We start from the raw sequence: 17347 nt of genomic DNA, 5'->3' as shown, positions 1-17347 counted from the left end.
AACATACATACATACCCCTCATACGAATAGAACAAGTCAAATAGTCCCATCAATTTCTATCAGGCTGTTTCAAGCCGGTGTCCCTCAGATGGGAAACAAATAGTGTGGCTGTGGTGTGGGGAGGCAGGAGTGCTCTGAGCACCCCCTGGGAGCCCTTCAAATATCCTTAGGGGCATGGGCATCTGCAGGTCTTTTTTGGTGGGGGGAGGCAAAGCCAGCAATCCAATGCCCCTCTCCCTGGGAGTATGCCCCATTGAATTCAACAGGGGGTGGGGGAACTGCCCCCTCTTGCCCACCTCTGGATGCCCATTCTTAGGGGTACTAATACCCCCTGTTGGGAATTCCTGGGCTAGTTGAAAAGGTGGCAGCCCTAACTTGAGAGTTTGAGGGCTTTCCGTAGCCAATCCAGCTTCAGTATGGACCTTCATTACTATTTCCAGTGCTCAAAATTTACGGTATCGTTTTTATTGTTAATTTGCTACTACGGTATCAGGAAACTCAGACATCCTTCTAGATGTGAGGTCACTTGACCCCGACACACTGTTTTGTCTACATTATCACTTTCCAGTTGCAATGCATTCCTACTTAGGTGCAAGTATAAGCATTATTGCTCACAGGCAAAGGCCACCCCAGTTCCTTAGGTGCAAGAGAGTTATGCTGTGTTCCTAAGAGGGGGTCTTTTATGAAAAGATTTCAGACAGGTCCATGGGCACCAGCAGTCATTTCTGTAACTGTTTTCAAGGCCAGTCTTTCTGTGGTTGGGAGAAGTCATTGCTAGCCTCCAGGCAGCCAGTGAGTTCATGGCCAGGGTGTGCTCTGAACCAGGTGATTTGCCTCCTCTCCCACTCAACATCTCTGCTACACCAGATCTCATTAAATGCAGAAAAACTCCAGAAGGCAGCCCAATCCTGTTGGGACTGCTTTCCTAGTGCTATATATGTCAGAGATGAGAAGGAACTTAGGGAGATCAAAGGGAATAACTAATCAAGCCTTAAAGGTGTCAGAGCAGTGCTGTCAGCAAGCCTGCATAACACAGTTTTTCAGTTTTTCTTTTCTAGAACAGTTGCCTTTCCTCACTTTTAATGTTGTCCATCATAAAATCAAATCTCTCCCTTTTATAACCACTAATAATGGAAAGCGAATAGACACGGGGCAGTAGTGTTCTCTGCTCATTTCTGGATCTGTAACAGGCAAAAAGAAAGCCTTCTCTAGGCCAGAGTTCCCAAACTTGGGTCCCTAGATGTTGGAATATAACTCCCATGATCGACAGCTCCAGTTGGCCTTCACTGTGGATGCTGGGAGTTGTAGTCCAACATCTGGGGACGCAGGTGTGGGAGCCCCTACCCTAGATGAACAGCACTGTTGCCAAGAGACAATATGCCAAACTGAAATTGCTGTACACAGGTGTCAGATCACCCTTAAAGTGTACTTTGGCTTATTTTGTTTTTTTAAAAAAGTTATTCTTATTAGTCCTGACTGGCACTACTTTAGTGGCTGTGATGATAAAAAGTTAGAGCAAAATATTGCAAGAGCAGTTGACTCCTGGGCTCCACCCCAAAATACAAGAGATGAGGCATGGTTGGCGAAAGCAGGTTGAAAACCACAGACGTGTCATTTTGAGCGGGGTTGGTTTTTTTCTGACTGAAAATTGCAGAACTGCACCGTCCATTAAACAAAGCTCCTAGAGATTTTTCTGGGAGCAGGACCAGCTGAAGAGAATAGAGTTGAGCTAGGCGGGCGAAGAGACCATTATCGCCTGCCACTTGTGTGATATTAAACCAGCAGCTCTTAGCTTTAATTTTGGACCTGCAAGTTATTACTGCAGCGACTGCTTCATATGCCAACCAGGGAGTTGCTTCTTTGTTTTTATTTCTCTGGCAGAGCTGTTGTGCCTGTAGCAGTGGTGCAACAGGCAGAATTTAAACAAGTCAAGCCTGTATCTATTTAGTTCACGTCACGTAGTATCCATTATTACATTGTTTAATTAATCTCACCCTTCCCCCCATGGGGTGGCCCATTCTGTCCTCTTTGCAACCCTACAAGGTAGGTTAGGCTGTGAAATGGTGGCTGACCCATATCTCACCCCATGAGCTTCATGGCTGAGTGGGGATTTGAACCAGGGCCTCTCCACTCCTAGTCTGATACTCTAACCACTATGCCATACTGGCTCTTTGGATACATTACTGCAGGGATAGGCAACCTTGGCTCACCTGCTGTTGCTGAACTAGAACTCCCATCATCCCCAGCTGCAACATATCGTGGATGGGGGTGATGGGAGTTGTAGTTAAACAGCAGCTAGAGAACCAAGGTCGCCTACCCTGCATTACTGTATGCTCAGCTGGGAGAAGCATCACCTGCTAATTTCCTGCAGCTGTTAAAGGAAAAGGAGCCATGCCTAGGGAAAAGTGGCAATCCCGAATTGGCCATGGAACTGTTTTGGGAGGGAGACATTTGGAATAGGGATGTGGCTGGAGAGGAAGGGGCTCTTGAGCTTTTCCCTGCCTGCTGTTTTCCCATTTCAAAACCTACAGAGGGAAAGTGGCTTTTTCCTCTGTGAGGGCAAGACAGTCTCAACCCCATAGCCCACTCGAAAGCTGGTTTGAGATGGGTCTAGATACTCTGCATCATCCAGAACTGCCTGGAGCTGAGAGGCCAACACCCGCTCAGTCACCTTGCCCAACCATGGAAGATTGAAAAAGGGTCTGTAATTAGCTAACTCTGGGGGATCCAATGCAAGTTCCTTCAAATAAGGTCTAATAGCTTCCTTAAGACAAGAAGGAATCCTGCCCTCCTTCAGATAAGCATTTATAATATTTACCAGACTCACTGAAAATATAATTATCAGATGAGATAAGCCAAGACCTGGCTTGAGATGAGATAAGCCAGCCTGAAACATTTTATTAATCTTCTGTAATTTGCTTCTTTTAATATTGTAAACCGCTTTGGGTGCCTTTGTCAAGGCAGAAAGGCGGTATAAAAATGTAGCAAATAAATAAATAAAAAACAATAAACTCTGCAACCAGATCCGTCAGCTCTGCTAGGGACTTTGTTGGGCAGTGGGGTGATTGATACACCAACAGAAGCCCCAGTCTATCCTTTGTCCCCAGGCTTAGTTGATTGATTGATTAAGTGCCATCAAGTTGGTCCTGACTCTTAGCAACCACATAGATAGATTCTCTCCAGGATGATCTTTCTTCAACTTGGCCTTTAAGCTCTCTCAGTGCTGCATTCATTGCTGTTGTAATCGAGTCCATCCACTTTGATGCTGGCTGTCCTCTTCTTAACTTTCCTTCCACTTTTCCCAGCATTATGGACTTCTCAAGGGAGCTGGATCTTCACATAATGTGTCTGAAGTATGATAGTTTGAGCCTGGTCATTTGTGCCTTGAATGAAAATTCTGGATTGATTTGTTCTATGATCCATTTGTTTGTTTTTCTGGCTGTCCATGGTATCCTCAAAAGTTTTCTCCAGCACCAAAGTTCAAAAGCGTCAATTCTTTTTCTATCTTGCTTCTTCAAAGTCCAGCCTTCGCATGCATAGAGTGTCACTGGGAAAACCGTGGTCTGAACCATTCTAATCTTTGTAGGTGTAGACATTTCATGGCATCTAAATATCCTTTCCAAGGCCTTTATTGCTGCCCTACTAAGTGCTAGTCTGCAGCGTATTTCTTGACTGCTGAATTCTTTACTGTTGACAGTCAATCCTAAAAAGCAGAAGTTATTCAGTGGACCGGTTCTCACAATCAGTGAGACCCGGTTTTAACCAGTGAGTGGGAAGAGCGGGCTAAGCCCGCTCTCCCCGCTCACGAGTGGGCAGGGAGCCCTCGGCAGCCAGATCGGCCGCCCACACAATGGCTGGCTCCATGACGGAGCCGGTAGGGGGTGGGGGGAGAGTGGGCTGTGCAGCCCCCGCAAGCCCCAATATGCCCTGCGCGAGTGCACAGGGCATACTGGGGAGACCCCTGAGCTGGGAGGCGGCTTTTTGCCTCCCGGCTGGGGGTCTACTCATGAGTAGGCATGGCGTGAAGGTGCGCCGCAGCTACTCATGATTGCAAAAAGCAGGTTTGCTGGAGCGCTCGCTCCGCAAACCTGCTTTTTGCCAGGGGTTCTTGAGTGGGTTACCCGCTCAAGAACCACTGGGCTCGGCTGTGAGCCCGGTGGTTCTTACGGTCAACAAAAATCGGGCTAGCTTCTGCTAGCCCAATTTTTGTTGATCGTGAGAAGTGCCCCAGTGTCTTCATGATCACCCGTTTAGTCTTCTTTACATTTAGTTGTAGTCCAATTTTTTTCACTGTGCTCCTTGACTTTCACTACTAGAGCTTGCAGATCATCCACATTCTCAGCAATCAGAGTGGTGTCATCAGTGTTTTGCAGGTTATTGATGTTTTTTCCTCCAACTTTAAAACCACACTCATCTTCTTCCAATCCAGCTTCTCTCAGTATATGTTCAGTGTATAAATTGAATAAAGAAGGAGAAAGTATACAGCCTTGTCCTACTCCTTTGCCGATCTGGAACCAGTCTGTTTCACCATGTTCCGTTTGGACTGTGGCTTCCTGTCCTCTGTATAGGTTTCTCATGAGAACCATGAGGTGTTCTGGGACACCCATTTTCCTAAGGATATTCCACAACTTGACATGGTCAATGCAATTGAAGGCTTTTCTGTAATCAATAAAGCACATATTGACTTCTTTCTGGTATTCTTTGGCTTCCTCAATTATCCAGCATGAATCAGCAATGATGTCTCTTGTTCTTCGGCCTTTTCTGAAGCCGGCTTGAACATCCGGCATTTCCCTTTCCACGTAGGGCTCTAATCTACGTTGGATGATCCTGAACATTATTTTGCTAGCATGTGAAATTAAGGATATATTGTGCGATGGTTTGCACAATCTGTTAAATCTCCTTTCTTTGGTATGGGTATGTAGGCTGACCTCTTCCAATCTGTTGGCCACTGTGGTGTTCTCCAAATTTGCTGGCATAGTTTGGTTAGAGCCTTGACTCATTCTTCCTCTTTTGCCTGTCACATTTCTGTAGCTATTCCATCAATTCCTGTAGCCTTCTGACTTGGTAATGACCAGAGTGCTGATCTAGCTTAATCTTCCTGTACTAGAGGTTCTTGTAAGTAGGGAATATCTTCTAGAGTATCTTGGATGTTGATGTCCCTGCTGTACAGATTTTCAGTATACTCCTTCCATCTCTGTTTGATCTTCTCTGAATCAGTTACTATCTGTCCTTTGGCATCCCTTAATATACCAATTTGAGGTTGGAACCTCCCTCTGAGTTCAGAGATCTTTTGGAAAACTTGCCTTGTTTTTCCATGTCTATTTCCATCCTCAAGGTCTTTACAGATGTTATTGTAGTACAGCTCCTAGTCTCTTCTAACAGCTTTCTGAAATTCCCTATTAAGTTCCTTCCTGAGGTCTTTATCTTTCTTTACTTTGGCTTTTCTCTTCTTCTGGGCAATTTCCACCGTCTGTTCTGACATCCATTTTTCTTTCTTCTGTTTCTTGGTCTTTGGCAGTCTCCTTTCACATTCATCCCTAACAACTTCTTTGATTCAATTCCACAGTTCCTCTGGTTCCCTATCAATGAGGTTCGGAACTTCAAAGCGGTTCCTGGTGTTCTCCTTGAAAATAGTGGGTACATTCTCAAGATCCTGTTGTGGGAGCTGGATAGCTTTGTTTTTCTGCTTATCCTAACTTGGAACTTGCACATGAACAATTCGTGATCTGTTCCTTAATCAGCCCCCAGCCATGTCTTTGCTGTTATAACTGAGCTCTTCCACCTCCTTGCACCAATATTGTAATCAATTTGATTTCTACGTACTCCATCTGGCGATGTCCATGTGTATAGGCACTGCTTTGGTTGTTTGAAGAATGTGTTAGCAATGAAGAGATCATTGGCTTGTCAGAAACTTATAAGTCATTCTCCTGCTTCGTTTCTGTTTCCTAGGCTATATAGGCCGACTGTGTTTTCCTCCTTACCTTTTCCAGCTTTGGCATTCCAGTCTCCAACCACCAGCATTACATCTTGCTTGCATGTTCTGTCAATTTCAGACTGGACTTGAGTATAAAACTCATCAACTTCCTCTTCTTCTGCATCAGTTGTCAGAGCATAGACTTGAAGAACTGTCATGTTAAAGGGTTGCCCAAGAAATCTAATTGATATTAGTCAGTCACTGACCACATTGTACCCAAGTACTGTCATTGCTATATCCTTCCTGACTATAAAAGCAACACTGTTCCTTCTCTGGTTTTCGTGTCCTGAGTAGTAAACGGTGTGGTTTTGTGACTGAAAGTGTCCCATTCCAGTCTGTTTTAATTCATTGATGCCCAGTCCCCATTTCATCTTTCACTGTGTCGAGCTTTCCCATATTCATGCTTCTTACATTCCACGTTCCCATTGTAATTCTGTCTTTGCAGCTTCAGATTGTCTTTTCCCGCACGGCAACATCGGCTGCTAGACATCCAAAAGGCTTTAGTCTAAGTGCGTCATAAACACCATTGGTACTCTTAGAGATCCTCAGCTCTTCCTCAGTAGCACGTTGAGTACCATCCGACCTTAGGGGCCCATCATCCAGCACTACATCGACCATCATTCCATTTTGTCTATCCGTGTGGTTTTCTTGGTAAAATACAGACGTGGTTTACCATTGCCTTCTCCCGCGCAGTATGAAATGATGCCTTTGTTGCTGTCACTGAAGTAGTTGTCTGCCTCCAGCACCTTCCTATATTGCTGCTGCCCAATATAGGTGCCTTTTTGCTTTAGCTGGGCAGCTGGGATGACCTTCGTGCTTTGGGTGACCCTACTGGGAGTATACCTCCCAGTGTACTTCACTCATCCCTCCCAGGAATACATTCAATATAGGCCAATTCCATGACAGGGATCCTCGTAAGGGAGATGTTATTCTTATAGACCATCTCCCTTCCTTATTGAAACAGCAGACTAAGGTTGTGTTCCTCTTTCTTCTGTTGGTGAATGTTCTTCCTTAAAGGTGCTGTTATGAATCAGAAAAGATTCTTTGGAGGGTTTTTTGTTTTTGTCTTTTCTTAAATCTGCCCTTACAGATGGGGCCTCGTTCTCACTGAGGTGGTTATAATAGGAGTAGACAACTTCACGGAGGACAAGTCTATCCTTTATTTTTGATGCTGTATGCTAACCCCAGGTTCAGAGACAAAGTTGCCTCTGAATACTAGTGCTGCTACTATGAATATTTATACAACTTTCAACAAATGTTCTTGTCCCAGACTTTCAGGACGGGGAACTTCTCGGTTTCCTGTCCCGAAAAGGCTCACAATCTTGAAAGAAACACATGGTAGATACTAGTGAAAACCACTGGAGAGATGCTGTGGTGGGACTGGATAGGGAATGTGGCTCTGCTAAATATACAACATAGGAACATAGGACACTGCCATATACTGAGTCAGACCATTGGTCTATCTAGCTCAGTATTGTCTTCACAGACTGGCAGCGGCTTCTCCAAGGTTGCAGGAAGGAATCTCTCTCAGCCCTATCTTGGAGATGCCAGGGAGTGAACTTGGGGCCTTCTGCTCTTCCCAGAGCGGCTTCATCCCCTGAGGGGAATATCTTACAGTGCTCACACATCAAGTCTCCCATTCAGATACAACCAGGGCAGACCCTGCTTAGCTATGGGGACAAGTCATGCTTGTTCCCACAAGACCAGCTCTCCTCTCCACCACTTTAAAAGGCACCTCTTTGCTCAGGTAGCAGGGGTTCACTAGTTGCAGTGAAAGCATGCCCCATCTCCCCCCACTATTCACCTGCTGCTTGTGAGGATCCCAGAGACATCTAGTGGGCCACTGCGGGAAATGGGACTAGATAGGCCCAGGCCTGGTCAGGGCCATCCTTTCGTAAGGCGAATCGGGGTGGGTGCCCCCAGCTCTCCGCCATCCAGAGCTCTGCACCTGGCCCCTCCTCCGTGGTTGCTGCTTCCCCATCTCTTCAGCTGTGCCTTACATTCTAGGCAGGCACATCAAGTCTCCCATTCAGATACAACCAGGGTGTTAAAGTAAAGAGCAGCAGCAGCTGGTGAGGGGCACCCTCCTCACCATCCATGGTGGATCTGTCCTTTTAACTCCGCAGCGCAGCCTGCCTAGAAAGTAAGGAGAGCAGAGCTGGTCTTGTGGTAGCAGGCATGACTTGTCCCCTTAGCTAAGCAGGTTCCACCTTGGTTGCATATGAATTGGAGACCTGATGTGTGAGCACTGTAAGAAATGCCCCTCAGAGGATGGAGCCATTCTGGGAAGAGCAGAAGGTTCCCAAGTTCCCTCCCTGGCTTCTCCAAGATAGGGCTGAGAGAGAGATGTTTACCACAGTGAGAACAAGGCATGTGCATGGTGTGGTGCTTAGAATGTTGGACTAGAATCAGGGAGACCCGAGTTCAAATGCCTGTGCAGCCATGGAACTCACTGGGTGACTCTGGGCCAGTCACTTATCTCTCAGCCTAACCTTCCTCACAGGGTTGTTGTGAGGATTAACATAACCATGTACACCACTTGGGGCTCTGGGACCATGTACACTCCTCTGGGCTGGGGAAGAATGAGATGTCTATGTATGTATGTATGTATGTATAAATGGTCTCCCATTTGCTTTGTGAAAAGCAGAGTTGTGTATCTTCAATTGGGGTGGCTGCAAGGAGCAGGAGACTGTTCAAGGAGCAGGGATGGGTTTTATGCTAATATAATAATCGGTGGAGAGAACATAGGAAGCTGCCTTGTGCCAAGTCAAACCATTGGTCCATCTAGCTCAGTACTGTCTACTACACAGACTGACAGCAGCTTCTCCAAAACTGAAGGCAGGAGATGCTTTTTCCAGAATGGCCCTATACAGTACTTAACAGAATTTGCACACAGGGCCTCCACCCCACCCCCAAATCCTCTTTAGTCTGTCCTGGATGGTGTGGTTTGTGCCCTCAAGAATCTGTGTTAAAAAATGATGCTTAATTTGCAGCAGGGGGGTCTCAAAAGGCCTTTAGATCCAGGCTCCAAAATGACCTTGGTGCACCTCTGTCTGCACATCAGGGGTGTAACTACTATTAGGCAAGGGGAGGTGGCTGCCTGGGGGGCCCCACGCCTCGAGGGCCCCCCCAGAGGTAAGTCACATGACCCCCAACACCCGCAGAGCTTCCTTCATTATGATCCCTCCTTTGTATTTTTCCTTCGACCTGGCTAATATTTCTCTCTCTGTAGTATGAGATGATGCCTTTCAGCATCTTCCATGTAGCATGTGTATAAATGTATCTGTAAGGGACAGAGAGGAGCCATGAGATTTCATAACCCCATGTGAATTAATGACCTATTCTTCTATATCATTAACTATATAACTATATAACTATATTTATATTTATAATGATATAGTTATAAATATAACTATATAAATATCCACCATATTCATAATGGGGATGTGAGTGTGAGTGCACTATATATTGTGAAGTGTGTGTATCAGTGAGGGGCCCATTTTAAAATTTTGTCTCTGGGCCCACTCCAGCCTTGTTACACCCCTGCTGCACATGTAGTCTCTCATTCAAATGCAAACCAGGGCAGACCCTGCTTAGTGAAGTGGACAATTCAAGCTTGCTACCACAAGACCAGCTCTCCTGCTAAGAAAACACTGAATGAAACAAACTTTTCCCTCCTCTCTCCTGTTCATGTTCTCTTTAAACTAAATAGGGGGAGAGTGAGCCAAATTGACTGTTGTTCAAGTGAATCAAATCCCACCCACTTTTGTTACGAGTTATGCAATACGATTTATGCAATGAGTTTGCTGGCAGCAGGAAGTTCCGCTTGCATTTGGGCTCTCTGCATAGATCAGAGGAACAGTGTCTGACACTTGAAAGAGGAAATAGCTGCACTTGTTCAGTAAGGGAAAAAGCCACCCATGAGGGAAGGGGAGAGAGAAAAATCGCCCTCGATGGGTGCGTGTGGGACTGTGCATTTCGAAACCAGATCATTAGCACGTTTATTCAGAAGTCAAATCCATCGCGTTCAGTGGGCTTTAGTTCTAAGTATGATTAAGATTGCAGCTTTGCTTGGTTAATTTTGGAGATATCAGTATGAGGATATTAATTATAAGAGGGTTGATTTTTATGGTGTATGCTTTAATACTAAAACCCATTTTAGATGCAGTAAATTTTTCTCCCCACCCCCACCCCCACCTCCAGCAACTTATAGCATTGTTCAGCCTCTGCAATCCTCGAATGGGCGGGGGGGGGCAGAAATGCAGTTAATATGGTGCCAAAAAATGTTGGGGAAATGTGCTTTGGATAGCTTGTGATTTTTTTTTGGGGGGGGCATTTATTTGATTTGATTAATTCTAAAGCCCCGATCGCTTGGAAGGTGGGACTGCACCGGGTGCGAGTTCACGCGGCCGACTGCAGCGCCCGGCAGGATCACCTTCCCCCAAATTCTGAAGAGGAAGCGGCAGTAATCCGCCTAACCCACAAAACTCCCTTCCGGCGGCCCTCTCGCGCCCTGCCGCGCTTTGCAGCAGCCCCGCCGAGGCTCCGAGAAACAGAGAATTGCTGCCTTGGAAGTCAGTTAGTCGGTCGGTCTTGGGGTGTCCCCTCCCGCCTCTCCCTTGACGCATGCGCCCTGCTTTGACGGCAGTCGCCGCCGCCGCCACAGCAGCCGCCCTGCCGCACGCCACACTGGCTGCAGCAGGGCTGCGCTTCCCGGTACATCCGGGTTACTGGCACGCACGCGCGTGACGCATGCCCGGCGGCGCTCGTCGTCGTCGTCTCCCTGGTGGCGGCTCCTCCTCCTCCTCCTTTGGCAGTCTGGTCCCTGCGGGCGGCTCCGGCGCTGCTGCTCCCGCTCCCCAGACTTCGGTCCCTCCCCTCGGCTTCGGGGAGGGGGCAGCGCGGTGAGTACCCATTGAAAAGGGAAGGGAACGCGGGGCGGGGGGAGGAGGAGAAACCCCCCTCCCCCAATTTCTCCTCACGACGGAGGGTTCTCTCTCGCGCGCCGTGGAACCGCCTCCCCCCTCCCAGCCCGCGCGCGCACACACCTACCTCTCCCTGTGTCTCCATGGCAACCGCCCCTCCCTCCTTTCCTCGCCTGCCTTCCACGTGGGTCTGTTTCAGCTTTTGCTCTCCTCGTGGCTCTGCACTGCTGCTTTCTTTTAAATTAATACAGGGTTTTTTAAACCTTGGGTCCCCAGATGATAATAGACTCCAGCTCCCATCACCCCCCAGCCATGGCCCTTGTGGCTGGGGAAGATGGGAGTTGTTGGCCAACCCAAGGATAAGAAGCCCTATCCTCATATTCCCCTCTCCCCCCCCCCATCTCTCTTCAGACAGTACCCCTGCTAGCTGGGCAAAGAAGCACCTTTTAAAGGGGTGGACCTCTTAGGTTCAGCAGTAGGGAAGTAATTGTCCGTGTCTCACCCCAGCATTGCTCCCAGTGGCTGTTGCTGGTGGTGCCTACCTTATGCTTCTTTTTAGATTGTGAGCCCTTCTGGGACAGGGAATTGTCTTGTTTGTTTATGGTTTATTTTTTATGTTTGAGAACTTTTGTTGATGAATGGTATAGTGGTGGTGGTAAGTCATCTTAATAACTTTGTTCTGTTATTAAGATGATTGTTTATAGCAGGCCTTGACAGGTGGTCTTTGGATTCAGGAGCCCGCCCACAAATTTGGAAGCCAGGTAGTGGACTCTTGACAAAATTACCAGACTTAATGATAGCTTTTGTGGAGTGTGAGGGTAAATGGGCTTCTTTTTATAAGCACTGTACTTAGATCAGAAACAGGGCTGCTTGGGGCAAATAAAGATTTTATTAATTAACTCTACCTATTAAATACCCTGGTCAAGATGCCATAGTTAAATTTCTAACACAGAGCTTCCTGGCACTTGCAATTTGTTAAGCTGTCCCACATGATTAGAAAAGGAAGCGAGTGCACCTGTCATGATGTCTTACACAAATGTCCCAGTGCCCTCCCAGCATGACCCTTTATTGCATGGGGTTCACAAATGGTGACATGCAAGTGGAAGAAGTGCTGGAGGGGAAGCCGCAGACGTGGCACCTCAATGTGAATAACAAAAAGAGGTGTTGGAAAGCAAGATATATTCAGAGAGAGTGTGTGTGTGTGTGTGTGTGTGTGTGATATGTGAAAAGAGAAAGAAGCCCTATCTGCACAATATGTGCATTGTATGTGCATGCACATACAGTTATTCAACACATATAGTAGTTCACTTCTGATCTGTTCCCTGCATTTGAGGGACCTGTATCCAGGTTCACTTTTAAAATGTGCACATGCACAGTCATTCGCACAAGTATGTGTGTACAGATATCTACCACCCCTACCCCTGCACACTGGGTAGAGAGGGTCATCTTTTACAGCAGAGTGTTTCTTATATTCAGTAGGGAGTGAGCAACTATCCCTTTTATCTGGAACAAAGCATCTCTCCAGTGGTTGTTGATGGTGTCTCTCTTGTGCTCCTTTTTAAATTGTGAGTCCCTTTGTGACAGGGAACCTTATATCCTTTTGCAGTGTAAACTTCTTTGGGCCAGTGCAGATGATACTTTACCAGCCCATGTGATTAGAAAGTGGACCTCATGATATCTTATGTGGATGTCCTGATTCCTTCCCAGCATGTCCCATAAGGCGCTGTTCATCTGAACGAAGCTTGCATAGACTGGCCATTCAGCATTCTCAGCCTGTGTATATAGATCTGTATGTGTGTGTACAGTGATCGTACAAGCTTTGAATATCTATAAAAGGGGGTGGTTTTTTCTCTTCCTTCCTGCACCACACATGCACTTACTCTGCAGATTGCTTTCTAACACCTCTTCTACATCGAGGTGCCACTCCTGTTCACCACCTCTTCTGGTCTACGACATCTTTCACTTTCTTCATTTTCATCCACTGCTAACTGGCCAAAGAAACACTCTTCAAATGACTTTCTTATATTTAGCACGAAGGGAGCAACCCTATTCAATCCACCACATCCCTTCTAAGTGGCTTTTGATGGTGTCTCCTTTGAGCATTTATTTAAGTTTTGAAATAAAGAACCATGTCTTTTGCTATGTAAAGTAAAGTGTGCCATTGAATCTGTGTTGACTCCTGGCAACCACAGAGCCCTGTGGTTGTCTTTGGTAGAATACAGGAGAGGTTTATCATTGCCATCTCCTGTGCAGTAGCCATTTTAAAACCAGTTTTCGGCTCCAGGTAGAATTGATGCCATTATAACATGGTGCCCCTAAACTCAACCCAGAGAGATGACTTAGGAGGATGTCATGGTTTATGGTACCAAAAGCAGCTGAGAGGTGCAGAAAGATCAACAGAGTTTTACTCTAGCACAGATAATCCATGGGGATGGCAAAGGCAGTTTCCGTCTTCCTTGCCTCCCCTCTCCATTTGGATGTAAACCCTGTTTGCCTCCCTCCCCATCTGCTCATGGATTGGATTGTGTACACATTTGATGCTGGTGTCAAGAAATATTTTTGCCTTCTGTAGTGCAAGCACCTGAAAATACTGTGGTTGTTTTGTTTTTTTTAAAGATTTGTATTCTACCTTTCAAGTTGGGCATTAGATGCTGGCTCCTGTGATGTTTTCCAATTCTGGCAATTAGCTTTGCCCAGCTCTTCTGCAGGTTTTTCTATAAAGCTCTCATGCAACCTAACTTTCCTAGCTGCATTCAGATACAGTTCTGTCTTCATTGGTCTATTCATCCTTGCTGGGTCCCATCCTGCTTGTGGCCCCTGAACTCTTGCTCTTGTATATCTTTGCCTACAGGCATAATTAAGTAAATGCATCACTATCTTCCCATTTGGACTTCAGTTCTTTAATCTTACTGCTGCTTGATTCATTTGCTGAAACAATTAACATCCCTAATATCTTAGTAACCTTTACATAACCTTTATCTCAGTTCCTCTTGTTGGTTTGTCTATATAATCAGCACCCCTCCTTCCTTTTCTCAAGGTCTCTCTTCTCACTTATTAGCAGCCCAACTCCTAATCTGTCTGCCTACTCAACCAGTTTAATGACCTCCTCTGTACACTCACCTTGCAGGGTGAGGTTGCATTAAGAGGAGCCTCTACAGTTAAGACAGCTGCTCAGCTGTGCCCTTTCTCTAATTATAACTGATATTTTGACTCCACAGTTAAACTGCTGAAGAATCTGGCGGTAGCATTTTTGGAATCAAACTGCTTATGCTAACTGATGTTACCAAGAAATCCTACAGCAAATTTATGCATTGTTGCCTCAAGACATGCTTCCCCCCTTTCAAGTTGTACTGAGAGAGAAACAATTTCCATTAGTCTGATAAATCATTAGCAGCAGTTGAGTGCTGTTTGCTTTTAGCCTGCGAACTGTCCTTTTTGCCTTTCTGTCCATTGTATTGATGTCTGTCATCTTGTTTGCTTGGAATGATGGCAGGGGTGGAAAAATCTTAGGCTCTGGGCAACTAGAAATGTGTGTATTGATCCATTGACTTCATTTGGTTTCTAAGTTGGTCTTCCCTTTAGAAAGTGAATGTTTCAGACCAGGGACTATCTCAGGTGCATTCAGATAAGTCTCCGGAAATATGTGGAGAGTCCATTCTCCATAGTAGATCATACACTTTGCATGTGCAGAGTTCCAGGTTCAGTCATTGGCATTTTCAAGATCTCTGTTAGCAGAACTAGGAAGGACATCTACTTTGAGACTTTGGAGAGCTACTACCAGTTAGAGCAGATAATACTGGGTGAGATGGACTAATGGTCTACCTTATACTAAGGTAGTTTCATATGCTCATCAATTTGATGTTTGTGCCTATAAATATTGTACAGTACTGGGTTGGATGCTGGTTTTTAAAAAAATTGATGCTGGCACCAAGGAAGTCTTCATATATTTTTCTGGCCTTGCCCTCTGTGCTTCTGGACCTATGTGTTGTGTGTGTTAAGGATTTATATATTGGGCCTGTTGCTATGTTTCTCTTCCATATGACACATTATTTTTCTAATTACCTTAAATCCTTTCAGAGAAAGAAGGTTTATGTTGGCTTACTTGGAATGTATCATTCATTTTGAATTTCTGCCTAGTTTTATGGGTAGCGTGAATAATGTATTTTATCTTGGGTTACTGTGATGAAATATACAGAGAGAAGAATAAATATCTGGCAGCTGTGAATCATCATAGGCCTATAATTTTCGCCTGTGATTCAGGTGTCTTGATAAACTGAAAGAGAAGCTCTGTAATCTGGAATCACCATGTTTCTTTAACTATGTGATGTTAATAGCTAAGTCCAAAGTACAGGTGGTTATTAATCTTCTGCTGTTTGAAGGAAGCTAATATAATATGTGTAGAACCATGACACAGGAAGAAACCCAAAGATAATCTAGCTCAACCTCCTGCACTATAGAATGATTTCCCAAATATTAGTCCTTTGGCAGATTAACCTCCATCATCTGGAGTATAGTCTGCAGCTAGCAGATAACTGTAGCAGTGCAAGGAATAGCTTAGTAAAACAATCCATATGGTCCAAGCAAGGAGGCTGAGTCATTTGCTTCCTAGGCAAGTGGGAAATGATCAAGGGAACCTGACAAATAAATCCACAGAACTTAAACCCACAAATTATTCACTAGCCTTGTCCAGCAATACATACCTCTGTTAGTCATTTCACATGTGGACTTGGTAGATGGCTTGGGAGCACTGTAGAATCGATACAGGCATGATCCATGTCAGGATGGGAGGCCCCTGGGAACCCCATGTAAGCCACTCTGAGCTACTGTAAAAGTAGCTGACTTGAAAAAGGAAGAACTGCAACTCTCTTCCAACATTCATAAGCAACACTTTCTCAAATCTAGTAAGAAGCTGCCATTGAGCTTTTTTCACAGTCTTTCTCATCTGATTGGGGCAAATTCCTTCCCAATCATAGGTGATATTGAATAAATGGCTGTGTGGGAGGATCTCATAGTAGGCCTTCCTATAGCAAGCTTGTTGACTTTGTGTGATTCAGAGATTCTCCTTAATCTTTATGTGTGATCTCTCTGTCCAGAGAGCTGAAAAGGGCAAAGCATATAAATGGGAATAGTGAGGATGGGCTAAAAGGGTGGCTATTTCATAGATGAGCTTTGCTGAACTCTTTTGAGTAGCTTTTCGAAGCTGGAACTACTAGTGTGCTGGCAGACTGAGCAGGAGATCATAGTCTGGTGGAAGCACAAAGGCAGGTGTGGGAGGAGGGATCAAAGGGGAGAAGAGAAATAGAGGTTTAGGGCTAGGAGCTTGAGGATGACAAGGAAACTGATGAGGAACTAGTATGAACCATAAAGGAAGGTCCCTGGGCTGGTGCGCCTGGTTGAAATGTGACTACACAGTCAGCTTACTGTGTAATTGGGTTCATGTGTTACTTTCCTCAACCTGGCATACCTCTCAGACCATGCTTTGCAGCTTTCCCTGTAAACACTGAGTATTTACAAGCCTGTTTTGCAGGCTGAATTGAAAACCACAGCAACCATGGGTTGCTCCCAGCTGTCTTTTCTGGCCCTATTCTCACTGTTCTGGACCACGCCCTGTTTCAGTCTTCCTTTCTTTAGACGCTGCCGCTACAACTGCACACACTGGTACTTCTTCCCCAGCTGGGCTAGTGGCAACCAGAGGCTCTTTGACTGTCCAGCCCTTCTGCAAAAGACAGGCAGGTGAGCCAGGTGATTGACATAGTCTTCACTGTTGCAAGGGGTGTATACAGAGGGAAAATTTGAGGGGCCACGCCTCACTTAAATTCCTTTGAGGGGAGGAAAGACTTTTTAAGGGAAGGGTGGTGGACAGAACTCTTTTTTTTAACATGGGGAAAAGAAACACTTAGGTAAAAGTAAAGTGTGCCGTTGAGTCGATTTTGACTCCTGGCGCCCACAGAGCCCTGTGGTTTTCTTTGGTAGAATATAGGAGGGGTTTACCATTGCCATCTCTCACACAGTATGAGATGATGCCTTTCAGCATTTTCCTACATCGCTGCTGCCCAATATAGTTGTTTCCCATAGTCTGGGAAACATACCAGCGGGGATTCGAACCAGCAACCTCTTGCTCCCTAGGTAAGTTACTTCCCTGCTGTGCCACCATTACCACAACAACATTCATTCATGCATCACACATTTGTTAAATCCTCTGGACACTGTCTTGTGGAATGTTTGGTTCTTTGGACCTGAGATTAGATCCTGGCTGCTTCATGAACTCAAAGTTGATTTGCGTAAGTAACTCTGTTCTACCATTATTTCCCTCCTATCTGAAAAGAGTTAAGGGAGGGGTGGTGGCCTTGTTGCTTAAAAAGCAGCAAACCTTAAGTAAGCTGTTGGTTTAAATTGTGGCATATATTTATGTAATTCGCTGACAGTCATGTTTTGGAGCCTAGGTGGG

At 45.6% G+C, this 17347-nt stretch overlaps 1 protein-coding gene across 5 annotated transcripts in view; it reads left to right on the top strand.

Moving 5' to 3' along the window:
* The window catches only part of CYRIB (CYFIP related Rac1 interactor B), a 125310-nt gene that overhangs the window by 22119 nt on the left and 85844 nt on the right, over positions 1-17347 (top strand). Inside the window, exon 1 of one of the 5 annotated variants that reach the window (XM_053248122.1) lies at positions 9857-9875. The exons of 2 other annotated variants lie outside the window; for them this stretch is intronic. The gene's annotated coding sequence lies outside the window, so the exon portion shown is untranslated. Of the gene's footprint in view, positions 1-9856; positions 9876-10653; positions 10879-17347 lie in introns of those variants that run through there. 2 more of the 5 variants (XM_053248123.1, XM_053248120.1) reach the window with 2 other exon arrangements.

Source organism: Hemicordylus capensis, chromosome 4 (genome assembly GCF_027244095.1).
Source record: "Hemicordylus capensis ecotype Gifberg chromosome 4, rHemCap1.1.pri, whole genome shotgun sequence".
NCBI lineage: Eukaryota > Metazoa > Chordata > Lepidosauria > Squamata > Cordylidae > Hemicordylus > Hemicordylus capensis.
The sequence above is the reverse complement of the archived record's forward strand: the minus strand, read 5'-3'. Positions and strand labels throughout refer to the sequence as shown.